This window comes from Microcaecilia unicolor, chromosome 4 (assembly GCF_901765095.1).
Source record: "Microcaecilia unicolor chromosome 4, aMicUni1.1, whole genome shotgun sequence".
Lineage (NCBI taxonomy): Eukaryota > Metazoa > Chordata > Amphibia > Gymnophiona > Siphonopidae > Microcaecilia > Microcaecilia unicolor.
Genome location: NC_044034.1, coordinates 260,227,708 through 260,241,192, shown reverse-complemented (window position 1 = coordinate 260,241,192; position 13,485 = coordinate 260,227,708). Strand labels below are relative to the sequence as shown.

Sequence of the window (13,485 nt, the reverse complement as noted above, 5' to 3'; positions counted from 1 at the left end):
CCCACCACCCTCACTGCCTTAAAAAAAAACCCAATTTGAAGCACTGGAGTAACAGGCAGCAGCGCCTCGCGTCTGCCCTTCTACTAAAAATCTCTTCCACGACGTCATTGGGCCTTCCCACATTGAGTCCCACCCGCCCTCGCGGTAATTGGAAGTTACCTGAGGAGGGCGGGACTCAATGTGGGAAGGCCCAATGACGTCGTCGAAGAGATTTTTAGTAGAAGGGCAGACGCGAGGCGCTGCTGCCTGTTATTCCAGCGCTTCAAATAGGGTTTTAAAGGCAGGACAGCGCCGGGAGCGGACTCGCAGCACCCCCCACCCGCTGACATCTGGGGCGGAGCGCCCCCACCACGTCGCCGTCGCGCGTTGCTGGGAGAGGACTCGGAGCACCCCCCACCCGCTGACATCTGGGGCGGAGCGCCCCCACCACGTCGCCGTCGCGCGTTGCTGAACTTGGGAGGGAGGGAGAGTGGTGCTCGGGCGGTCGGGGCGGGGCTACCTGAGGCGCGCGGCGCGGTTGGTAGCCAGCGTTTCCTTGGCAGGGGGAGGAGTAGGGAAACACGCTCTGCGTGTTTCCCTACTCCTCCCCCTTCCTTGATGCGGTCCCTGCTTTCATTTTTCTGTTGGTTTTCCGCCCTCGACGTCATGACGTTTGACGCGAGGGCGGGGCAGCAAGTCGTTCAGTGGCTTCACCACCACGAACTTACGAACCGTTCTGGGAGTCTGAGTGACTTCAGAACGTTGTCCTCAGAACGTTGAGGGTGCCTTTTATTATATTAGATATACCCAGTGCATGTGTAATTTAGGCATCGATATTTACACCAGGTTTTACTTGGCGTAACTGCCTGTGACTAAATGTAGTTGCGAGGATGGGCGCTCGGCATATTCTATAAACTGCATGGAAATTTAAATTTATTCTATAAAATATGCCTAAATGTGTATGCTTAGGCGAATTTCATTTCGGCGCCAAATTTTTAGGTGTGATATATAGAACCTAGTCCTATCTGTATTAGCTATAGCTACTGGTTAGAGCAGCAGGGTGACAACCCGGTACGCAAAGGGTTCAACTCCTACTACAACTTGGACAAGTCACTTAACTTTCCATTGTCTTAGGTACAAACTTAGACTGTATGCCCTCCAAGAACAGTAAAATACCTAATGTACCTGAATGTAACTCACCTTGACCTACTACTGAGAAAGACGTGGGCTAAATCCAAATCCATTACCATGGACACTGTGAATCAATACAAAACCCTACAAAAGTCACTCAAGGCCAATAAAGCAATTAGCACTTGCTTCCAGGAGATACATAACAAGAGCCTACCTAGGAAAAGGCAACACCTAGGAAAATGAAAATCCAGATTACTACCAATCATTCAATGCTTTTGACAAAGTTCCTCATGAGGTGCTCCTGAGAAAATTAAAAAGTCATGGAATTAGGAATTGGACAGAAAACAGAGAGTAGGGTTAAATGGCAACTTTTCTCAAAGAAGAAGGGTGAATAGTGGAGTGCCGCACAGATCTATACTGGAACCGGTGCTGTTTAGCATATATATAAATGATCTGGAAATCGGAGCGACCAGTGAGATAATTAAATTTGCAGATGACATAAAACTATTCAAAGTTGTCAAAACACATGTGAATTCTAAAATAATTGCAGGAAGATCTCAGGAAACTAGCAGACTGGGCATTCAAATAGCAGAAAAAATGTAATGTGGACAAATGCAAAGTGAAGCACATTGGGAAGAATAATCCGAATTATATTTACCTGATGCTATGGTCAAAAAAAAAGATCTAGGTGTCATTGTAGACAATACGTTGAAATCTTCTGCCCAGTGGGGGAAGGAGCCATAAAAGCAAACAGGATGCTAGGAATTATTAGGAAATGGACGCAAAATAAGACCAAGAATATTGTAATGCCTCTGTATCGCTCCATATGTTGAGTACAGTGTTCAGTTCTGGTTGCCGTATCTCAAAAAAGATATTGCGGAATTAGAAAATGTTCAAAGAAGAGTGACCAAAATGATAAAGGGAATGGAACTTCTCCCATATGAAGAAAGGCTAAGGAGGTTAGGGCTCTTAAACTTGGAAAAGAGACAGCTGAGGGAGGATATGACTGAGGTCTACAAAATCCTGAGTACTGTAGAACGGGTAAAAGTGAATCAATTTTTCACTCTTTCAAAAAGTACAAAGACCAGAAGACACTCAATGAAATTACATGGAAATACTTTCAAAGAATAGATAAACTATGGAACAGCAGTCAGCATATCTAGGTTTAAAATATTTTGGACAAGTTCCTGGAGGAAAAGTCCATAGTTTGTTATTGAGATGGACACAGGGGAAGCCACTGCTTGCCCTGGGATTGGCAGCATGGGATGTCACTACTAATTGTGTTTCTGCCAAGTCCTTGTGACTTGGATTGGCTTCCTCTGGAAGCAGGATGCTGGGCTAGATGGACCATTGGTCTGACCCAGTATGGCTATTCTTATAGCAGGCAAAAGTAGAGGCTGACCAAAGACGCATCACCACTGGAGATATAATCCAACAGTCTTTTATTGATGAAAATAAAGGAAGGGCCCGACACCGCTGTGTTTCGACATGCAAGCGCCTACATCAGGGGTCAAACAGTAAGCTCTAGATGGTCTGCTCATATAGGAAGCTGTAGTAGACCGTCCGAAATACTTGAGCACTAAAAACAAATGGACATGCACTTGCAACGACTTTTGTCTTTTGCGAGATTTGTTCCTACAGTCGTTGCAAGTGCTTGCCAAACAAAGAAACGTCGATTTCTCTGTGCAGGAGAGGTGTGAGGATGATAACGGATTACTTCCAAGTTCCGCAGCGTCCAAGACTCGTGGTGCTGCTGCCGCTTCTAGGAAATAAATGCGTCCTCCAGGACGGCGCGCGCGAGAGACCAGCGGATGGTCAATTTCCTCGACCGCGTCGGCCCCTGCTTCCAGCGCACGCCTTCGCCTCCACGCCCCCTCCCCCCTCTCCGCTGTCTCGTGCCTGCGCGCGCGCACACATACACACCCACAGACACGCAACTTCATAGGCTGCATGCGCCTTCGCCGCGCTGTCAGTCCCAAAGAGACCGAGCGAGAAGTAAGCCCCAGCAGAGCTGCTCCGACCCCAGCAGGTTCCGTACTCGCTAGGGGGCCGCGGCAGCCTCAGTATGTCTGCTGCACGCTACCGAGCCGCCCTTTCCCTCAACCTTCGAGCCCACCTCGCGCCGGGGCTCCCTTCGCCTGTCACGCTCTGAGGGAGCCCGCCACATCCCAGGTAAATTACAAGCTGCTCTGGAGGAGAGGGAAACGCGTCAGCTTGCCTTAGCCGAGGTGCTGCCCTGGCACAATGGAACGTGTGTGAGAGCCGAAAAAGCATGCATGTGCATGCATTCTGCTGCTCATATTCGGTGCACGCCGTAGGATGCTATACTTGTGCTTCTTGTAAATGTTTTGTGCCTGGTTGAAGGGGGGGGGGGGGGGGGGGAGAGGTTAACGGGCACCGTTCTCTTTATTATTGTTAGTAAAAATCCTAATAAATGTGAGCTAGGGTGATATCCTTGGGCATGCGTGTTCGGAGCTCTACCCTGTGGGTGTCAGAGGTTTAGAAGTGTTTGGGGTCTCTTTAAAGCACAAGGTAGACAGAACACGATTTTTCGGTTCCTTTTTTTTTTTAATTGGTCTTAGACAATGGTCTTGTTCTCGGACTATAGAATGATTCTCTCTACTGCTATTAGAATGGCTTTTGTGAGAGAAACTTCGCCTCTCTTGGGAGGTTTTGCACTTCTGTTTCTTTTGCATTTGGGAAAAGCGAGCTACAAAACATGTTGTTGTTATCATATTTTACTATCAACTCCAAGCTGAAAACTGGAAATAAATAATTCCTTTTTTTTTTTAAGGATAGGGTGTTTGGAATAAATCAGTATGCTAGCAGTCCTTTTTAATTGCATTGCCCCAAGTTGCTATCTTCTTATTCTTACGATGATTGGGACGATAACATTCCTTCCTCTCCTAGCAGATAAGGGTAATCAAGTTTGAAAACCATTCTCTGCAGACTGCAGGCACTGAATAAGATTGCTTTGGATAATGTTCTTGCTGCTACTACTGTTAACTTATTTTCATTTAAAACCTAGGAGTTTCTAGCGGACAAGGTACTTTTGCGGACCTTTTAATGTTGACGCATAACTCATTATCCGCGCAAAACGAAAACAAAATTTTGGACACGCTTGATAATCTCAAGGCTTTTAAAAAACTGGTTTTGTATTTTTTTTCTACTTTATAGAATGGAGACGTGTACTACCGTATTAGCTCAGTAGAAATAATGATGTTACATTTGAGGTAAAGGTTTAAGGGTTTCCGTGCTGTTACTTTGCATAATCCAATTAAGAAAGTAACACAGGTACTATAAACAGATGTAACGGAGCAGTTTACTAAAGAGAATAATCCACAATGGGATATAATCTACGAATTTGATGAACACAGTATTAATTCAAACTAGGAACTGTCAAGAATGAAATCGGTATAATGGATATTGATATTTATTGAAATACCAAGATACTTCTTAGACTTTTTTAACATACATTTATTTATTTTTCATTTTTGGAATCTGTTTTCTCTGCAATTCAGGTCCCAGAAAAGAATTTGGTATTGCCTACATTTCGGTAAACAGCAAAGTCGAGATAACCAATGCTTTTATACTGTCTCTAACAAATTTAAAGAAAAGTAGTCTTTAGGAATAAACATGCAATAGAACTTGAAATAAAGAGACTATAAAAATAAAATATCTGACCCAGGAGTATAGCTGACTGAGTGGTTCCAGAAATTCTAATATAGAAACTGATACAGATAAACCCATAACTACATAGTCTGTCTATCTTTACTGAAAGACAATGCCTGCGCTTGTACTCTCTGCATATAGACATTCTCAGGGGTAGAATTTGGGCAGAACTAGAGTGGAGTTTGATGTGCATGTATATTTTATAAAATATGCCTGTATGCAGGTAGGTGTAGATGTGTGTATGTACTCTGCTTTGGAACAGGTGTAATTGTGTGTGAAAATTTGTGCAGTACTTGGGTCAATGTAGTAATTTTATTTTGTAAAGGAACATAAGTGCTTGTGGAGGCATATTTTCAAAGCACTAGTTACAAAGTTATATAGGAACCTATGAATCTTTGTAAGTCAGTGCTTTGAAAATGAGCCCCATATTCTCTTGAAGAAATAAGATTTTTTTTTAACTGAGGTACCTGGTTATGAAATTTACCTCCTAAAAGGTTCAAGCATTTAATATAGCTAGGTGCTAGTCAATGTAAAACACAAAGGGGGCCCTTTACCAAGCAGTGGTGGAATCGGCATGTGCTGACATCCCTTTTTACTGTTGCCGGTAAAAGTCTTTCCTTTGTAAAGGAAGGAAATGGCTGTGCGGTAAGTTAAATGTGCTGACATCCCTTTTTACTGTTGCCGGTAAAAGTCTTTCCTTTGTAAAGGAAGGAAATGGCCGTGCGGTAAGTTAAATGTGCGGCCATTTCCTGGGGTATCCTTTACCGAGGTGGTAAGGGCTCCTGCAGTAACCAGGCAGCATGCGGCACTGCCCAATTACTGCTGGGCATGCTCCTGGCGCTAGAAAATACAAAAATATTTTCTAGCGCTGGGAATTGCATGCGGTGAGGGTCCCCTGGGAGCATAGGCTCGAACACCCCCAATAGTTCACCCACCAGAACTTCATTCCCTCCTCCCTTCAAGTTCCAGGCCCCCTCCTTCCGAATTTTAAAAGTCATCTATTTTACCTCGTCGGGGTTAGGGCGGCAGCAGTGGTAAAAAGCATGCAGGCTCGGTGCTTAGTTCAGTTTTCCCTTCTCTCTCTCTCAGCTCTGGTCCCACCCTCATTTCCGCAAGGGTGGGGCCAGAGCTGAGAGAGAGAGAAGGGAAAACTGAACTAAGCGCTGAGCCTGCATGCCTTTTACCGCTGCTGCTGCCCTAACCCCGACGAGGTAAGATAGATGACTTTTACAATTTGGAGGAACGGAGGGAGGGGGGCCCTGGAACTGGAGGGAGGGAGGGGGGGCCTGGAACAGGGAGGGAGGGAGGTGGGCCTGGAACTCGGAGGGGGGAGGGAGGGGGCGGGATGGAGAGGGAGGGGGAATGCACCACCTGTAAAAAAAAAAATTCAGCATCCCCAATCATTTTGAAAAGTTGGCTCCTATGCCTGGGAGCCCGGTGGTAGCACCAAATTGCTGCACAGCAAGCCCGCAGTAGGCTTGTCCCACTTTCTTAAAAGGGCCCTTAAGAACAGTTTTCACTGGTATATGTGGGGGCTCATTTTCAAAGCACTCAGACTTACAAAGCTACATAGAGGGGCATTTTCGAAAGGGACGTCCAAGTTGCGATTTGGACATCCTTGCAAAACGGTGAAATCCAGGGGGTGGGGAAACCTGTATTTTCGAAACAAGATGGACATCCATCTTTCGTTTCAAAAATACCGTCAGAGACGTCCTTAGTTTTGGACGTCCCTAGACATGGACGTTTCTGACTTTCGGCGATTTTTGAAACCAAAGATGTCCAGGTTAAAAACGTCCTCATGCAAGCCATTTGGGCATGGGAAGAGCCAGCATTTCTAGTGCATTAATCCCCCCTGACATGCCAGGATACCAACCGGGCACCCTAGGGGGTACTGCAGTGAACTTCATGAATTGCCTATGTAGGGCCCTACTTACTAAGGTGCGCCAGCGTTTTTAGCGCATGCTAATACTAGAGACATCCATATCCTAGCATTACCACATGCTTAATTTTTAGTGCATGCTAAAAAATGCTAGCTCACCTGTAGCACGGCTTAGTAAAGAGGGCCCTGAGTGATTTGAAAATACACCTCTTGGTTTAATTTGTAAAGTATAAGTTGTTTAAAAAGCCCCAATGCCAACTGAATTAATTATCTAATGAAAATGAGCAGCAGAGTTCTTGTTTTGTTTGTGTTGAATCTCATTTTTAAGGCCATGTTGCCCAACCATTTTATAAGCATACTTTCTGAAGGGAAAAGTTTGTCTGTCCTAATAACGTTTGTGTTTGGTGTCTTAGCTATGTTTTCAGGAAATAAACTCGTGTAGGAGTGTGCTTGTGTATATGTGTTTTTGGTCTATGTATGTCCAGGCAACAGGTCTCTCTCTTTCATAATTATTTAATTCAAAAGCTAAATTACAAGAACAGTGAAATGTACAAAACAATATCATTAACAATTTACAATAAGAACAAAGCATAAAACCTCTCAAGCCTCAATCAACATATGATGATCCAACAATTTTGACTTGCTTTTTTGTTTAGGTACCAGAAAGCCCCTTTCCTCTAATATCTTCTCATACTTTCTAAATAAATAGACCCATTGCCACAATAGAATAACATTCTTATCACTATTATCCTTCCATTGATTTACAAGAATGTTTAGTGCCACTGTAATTAAATCATCAAAAAGACACTTTGTAGATTTTTTGGATGGTAGTTGAAAGAATTAAGGAAACCACAATTGGGGATTGTCAAGGAGACAAGTGAGAGGAGGATAATATGTACAGGGGGTAGAAATGCAGTAATGGGGAGTAGAGGAAAGCTAGAAGGGACTAGGAGGCAGGGGAAGGAATGAGACTGGAATGAGGAGTGCTAGGAGGTGAGAGGAGATGGAAAATTGGTAGGTAGTTGAAAAGTAGAAGATGGGGATGAGAAAGCAGTTGAAATCTGAGTTGACAGAGGCAGAAGTAGAAAGGGAGGAAAGCGCTAAAAGATCAATATAAGAACATAAGAATAGCCATACTGAGTCAGACCAATGATCCATCTAGCCCAGTATCCTGCTTCCATTAGTGGCCAATCCAGGTCACAAGCACCTGGCAGAAACCCAATTAATAGCAACATTCCGTGCTACTTATTCCAGGGCAAGCAGTGGCAGATTACATCAGAGACAGATATAATAAGGGAATGGAACAAGACGGGAGGAGAGAAATGGACAGCAGCCCCTGGAAAGAGAGCAGAAAGCAGGAAAAAAATTAGGATCCACATGATGGGGAAAAATGTCCAGACAACAAAGGTAGAAAAAAGTGTGTGTTGGGAGGGAGTACTCTCTGAATTTAACTGTTAGTTTTGGAAATCTACATCATGGACATCATTGTATTTATGTTCAGTATAAGAGGAAATGGATTTCTGTTTTTCTCACATTTTTTTTTTACTTCTTGAGGTTTTTTCTCTTTATATCTCTATTTCTAATTTGTGATACCATTCTGTCTGTGCTTTGCATGTGACTGAGGTACGGTATTCTGTGGGCATGTAGCTTCTGTGTAGTGATCTGCATCTGTCCTACTTGTTCTGTTTTACCAGTAGGAGGAGGAGGTGTACTGGTGTTTTTGGGCCCAGTGTAATATTTGTAGTGCTGCCTATTCATATGTAGTGTTCTTGTTATTTGAATCATAAGAATTAGTGTCACTGTTATATGATATATGTACATGTATGTTTGGATTTTTTTTTCTGAAAAAGTTAAAAATCATTGAGGAGGTCTTGTATGTGTAGCATGCGCTAAAAGCTAGAGATGCCCATAGGAATATATGATAGGTCAGTCATAATAGGATCATCAGATCATGACTGTCTGATCATATAGACCTGTGTATATTAAAAATAAACTAGCAGAGAAGTTGAGCGTACATAGAAAGAGTAACTGAATGCTCCCTGCACTATTTAAAATTACAAGAGTGCCGTTTGCTGACTTCATAGGAATATATGGACATTTCTAGCATTTAGTGCATGCTTATCTTTAGCTTGCATACGCTAGAGCGCCTTTGTAAAAGGGGCCCTTGAGTTAGATGTTTTGATCTAGACTTGTTTCAATCACAACTAAGTCACAAAAAGGTGCCCTAAATGACCTCCGGAGGGAAATTAAGGTATGACCAAAGATGTAAAAGAAACAATATATACCAGCCTCTATGATGGCTTCAGATGTTATGGCCTGGCCTATTAGAGCAGCAAGTAGGTCCCTGGAGTAGCCTAGTTAGTTGGTAAGGGAACCCAGGCCTATATTTCAGTCTACATCTTTTTTTTGTTGTTGTTGATTTAAGGGGCGTCCACAGTGAAGGATGTAAAAGGAAAAATAGTGACTGTATAACTGATGCTGAAAAACTCATATCTGCATCAAACAACCAAAAGGACTGCCACTGAGTTCCTTTGGCTGTTTTGCAAATCATATTCCCACACTTGCTGCATCCCAGTACAAACTTTCTTGGTCATACCTTTTATCCATGTATAAATTAGCAGATGCTGCACCAGTTGAAGTCATATTTTTCCCAAATAAAGCTGGAAGCTACCATGAATTAGAGACATTTCCCAAATCCAGCTTGCAAGCTTGAAGTGCACTTTACAACTGCAACCAGGCAAAATACTGGGAGTCTGGCAGACCAAACTCCTCCTGCATCATTTGAAAGGCTTTAAAATTTCCCTCATGTAACAGCTGGTGTCTGCCAAACAGTCCATGAACTGGCTTACCTGCTTTTTGTATTTTTGGATTATTCTTCAAGCAATGCTCTAGTAACCAATATGCACCCTGCCACATCTTGTAGTCATAATAATAATGTTTAAAATTTGGTAAATCCACCCCCCCCCCACCCCCTCAAACTTCCACAATGCAAACCTTGGAGGATGTTTTAGCCAGAGAATTTTAGAAATAATGCTTTCCAAAGTCTTATTAAAAAAACAGCCGGGAAAAGTAATGGTAACATAACTAGTTTCCTTTAGTTCTGAATGGAACTTCTTGTATCAATTTAAAAAGCTTATTGTATATATTTTTTGTCCAGAACTTAGTTTTAGTAGGCCTTTCTTGGATAGAGGGTTCTGCAGTCTTGACTTCAAGTTCATTGGAATCTGCCTTAAACGTCACAGTACAGCCACTCTTGCTGTAGGATTTGTTAACTTTTGATTATAGCTTATTCTTCAAGTACAGCTTAATACTCATGAAAATAGTCATACTAATGAAATTTAAAATACTCTTTTTGGGTTCTATAGTACTACATTTACTTGCAGTCCACACATTTTATATCTGCATGCATTTTTTTTGTTATATGTATCTCTCAGCTGCTGTATCACACAGTGCGTCATTGGGACTGTAGACACATGCAGTGTGGCATACTGCTGTGGAGGTGTAGTTTGTGGGGTCCCCAAATGATCAGCCACTTGGGCAGAATTGTCTTCACTGCCCCCACCACTAATGACCTCCCTGCCCCGTCCCCAAACTAAGCAGGGAAACTACACTGATTATCCAAACTCAGCAATCCTGGAACTCAACAGTAAAACTACATTGAGTTTTCAAGCACACAAACTTCTGCACACATGTATAACTGCTGCCCTTTCTTCACACCACACACACATTTCCACTCCCTGTTCATCTCTTATATATTTTATACCATTCACACAGACCAACATAATAAGTCCAGAGCAACTGATATCAAAGGGGTCCTTATAAAAAGCTGCAGTAAAAATTAGTCTTATCACTGATTTACTGTTTTGTGTGCCATTCATTAATAAACAGAACTTTTTTTTAATGGGTCTTTCCTGTGCACAAAGACCATTTTTACCATGGCCATATGAACCCTGACTTTCTATTTTTCCAGTAATGGGTATACTCTAATGTTGAAGCAAGGAGAACAGAAAATCGCCTCTACGGGAACACAAAGGCAATAAAACAGAGTAGAGGAGACAACAAGAGTAGCAGCTCTGGGAGTATATGCAAAAAAAATTCCACAAAGATAATTGTCCAGGAGAAAACATTTATTTGCACTAGTATGCACCCAACATGGGACTGTGTTTCGGCGGGGCGAATCCGCCTGCCTCAGGGGTTGTAGAGACACTGGATGTTGGAAATCAGTTCAGTCAAATAACCTGGAGTGAGTACCATATATAAATCTAGACAGACGCTGCTCTCAGGGAATGGTAAGACAAAATGGTGGTGAAGAAGGACACCACCAACAGGACACCACATCAAAAAGCAAACAGAAAGCCTGGTGCAAGGAAAGGTTTTCTCCTGGACAATTACCTTTGTGGGAATTTTTCACGTATACTCCCAAAGCTGCTACTCTTGTTGTCTCCTCTACTTTTTTAAAATTGGCCATGCACTAATGTTGCCATTAGCATGCGGCAAATTTTTTTTTTTTTAATTACTTTAGGAACACTTATCGACACCTATTTTCTAGGCAGTAAGCGATCCTGCATTATCTGCCCACTAACCAGTTAGTTCGCAGTAATGTAGGTGCACAAATTGGTTAGTGCAGGAACACCCACTCTCCACCCTTGATACGCCACTAAAAAAAAATACAAAAAATAGCGTACAGTTTTGCCATGTGCTCACTAATGCAAAACACTTTACCATGACCTGCATTAAGCACACGTTAGCACCTAATGCAGCTTAGTAAAAGGGCTCCATAGTTAATTTAGTTAGTATATTTTTAGTCTGCCCTTTGACCCCTTCCAGGTTCTGTCCCAGTGCTTCCACATGGACTTAGAGACTTCTGCTGTTCTTGTTCATTATGCTTTTGCAGTTGGAGAAGTAGTCTGCAGTGCAGTTGATGTATAACAGTAATTTCACCTTTGCTTAAATCCTACCTACAAAATTAGAGGGTTTGTTTTTTTTTAACTACCACATATAGAAAGAATGCAGACAGATGAAGGGATGGGTCCAGGTAAGAAACAGAAACAAAGCAAGAAATATCAGAAGCAAAGATAGAAATCAGATGATAAAGAAGGTAGCCTAAGATAGCCCTAGGAAAATCATCAGCCATTAGCCCCATTCCATAGTCCAGCATCTTTTCCCTTCTCCATTTGTCCAACATCTTTCTCCTTTCTTCTCCTCTCCTCACGCGTCTTCCTCCCCCTTCCCCCACCAGAGCTTAGCCTACAGCAGTAGGCCTTTCAGTACACCTGCAGGTTTAAAACCAATGTGTACCGCCCCCTCTGGTGGAGGGGAGGGAGGTTGGGGTGGGATGAGGCTATCCTTAAGTGTGCATTTGTATGCACAGATGTTGCTTTAAAGGATTGCTGTCACTAGCCATTGCTGTCCTCGAGCCTCCCAAGTCTGCCTAGTGGCTGGGCTAGCCCTGGTAACGTAAATATTGCCATACTGGGACAGACCGAAGGTCCCTCAAGCCCAGCATCCTGTTTTCCAATAGTGGCCAATACAAGTACGTGGCAAGATCTCAAACCAGTACAATACATTTTATGCTGCTTACCCTAGAAATAAGCAGTGAATTTTCCCCAAGTCTATTTTAATAATTGCTTACGGACTGTTCTTCAGGAAGGTAGCCAGACCTTTTTTTTATAAACCCAGCTAAGCTAACTGCTTTTACTACATTCTCTAGCAACAAATTCCAGAGTTTTCAATTACATATTGAGTGAAGAAAAAGTTTCTCCGATTCGTTTTAAATTTACTACTTTGTAGCTTCATTGCATGCCCATTGGTCCTAGTATTTTTGGAAAGAGTAAACAAGCAATTCACATCTACCCGTTCCACTCCACTCATTACTTTATAAACCTCTATTATATCTCCCCTTAGCCATCTTTTATCCAAGCTGAAGAGCCCTAGCTGCTTTAGCCTTTCCTTATAGGGAAGTCGTCCCATCCCCTTTATCTTTTTCATCGCCTTTCTGTGTACCTTTTCTAATTCCATTATATCTTTTTTGGGGGATGCAGTGACCAAATTGCACTCAATATTTGAGGTGCGATCACACCATGGTGTGATACAAAGGCATTATAACATCCTCATTTTTGTTTTCCTTTCCTAATATTACCTAATATTCTATTTGCTTGCTTAGCCGCCGCCACCGCACACTGAGCAGATGGTTTCAACATATCATCAATGACACCTAGATCCCTTTCCTGGTTGGTGACTCCTAATGTGGAATCTTGCATTAGGTAGCTATATTTTGGGTTCCTCTTTCCCACATGCATCACTTTGCACTTGCTCACATTTAAATGTCATCTGCCATTTTGATGCCCTGTCTCTCAGTCTTGTATGGTCCTCTTGTAATTTGTCACAATGCTCTGCGATTTAACAACTTTGAATAACCTTGTGTCATCAGCAAATTTAATTACCTCACTAGTTACTCCCATCTCTAGGTCATTTATAAATATGTTAAAGCAGCGGTCCCAGCACAGACCCCTGGGGAACCCCACTATCTACCCTTCGCAATTGAGATTACTGACCATTTAACCCTACTCTCTGTTTTCTGTCTTTTAACCAGTTTTTAATCCATAGTAGGACACTACCTCCTATCCTATGAATCTCTGATTTCCTCTGGAGTCTTTCATGAGGTACTTTGTCCAATGCCTTTTTGAAAATCCAGATACACAATAACAACTGGCTCACCTTTATCCACGTTTGTTCACCCCTTCAAAGAAATGTAATAGATTGGTGAGGCAAGATTTCCCTTCACTAAATCCATGTTGGCTTTGTCTCATTTATCCATGCTTTTG

At 42.6% G+C, this 13,485-nt stretch overlaps 1 protein-coding gene across 1 annotated transcript in view; it reads left to right on the top strand.

Annotated features, from left to right (window-relative positions):
• The first annotated feature begins 3,107 nt into the window (after window positions 1-3,107).
• The window catches only part of ST6GAL2 (ST6 beta-galactoside alpha-2,6-sialyltransferase 2), a 148,065-nt gene continuing 137,687 nt past the window's right edge, over window positions 3,108-13,485 (top strand). Inside the window, exon 1 of the mRNA XM_030199559.1 lies at window positions 3,108-3,282. The gene's annotated coding sequence lies outside the window, so the exon portion shown is untranslated. The remainder of the gene's footprint in view (window positions 3,283-13,485) is intronic.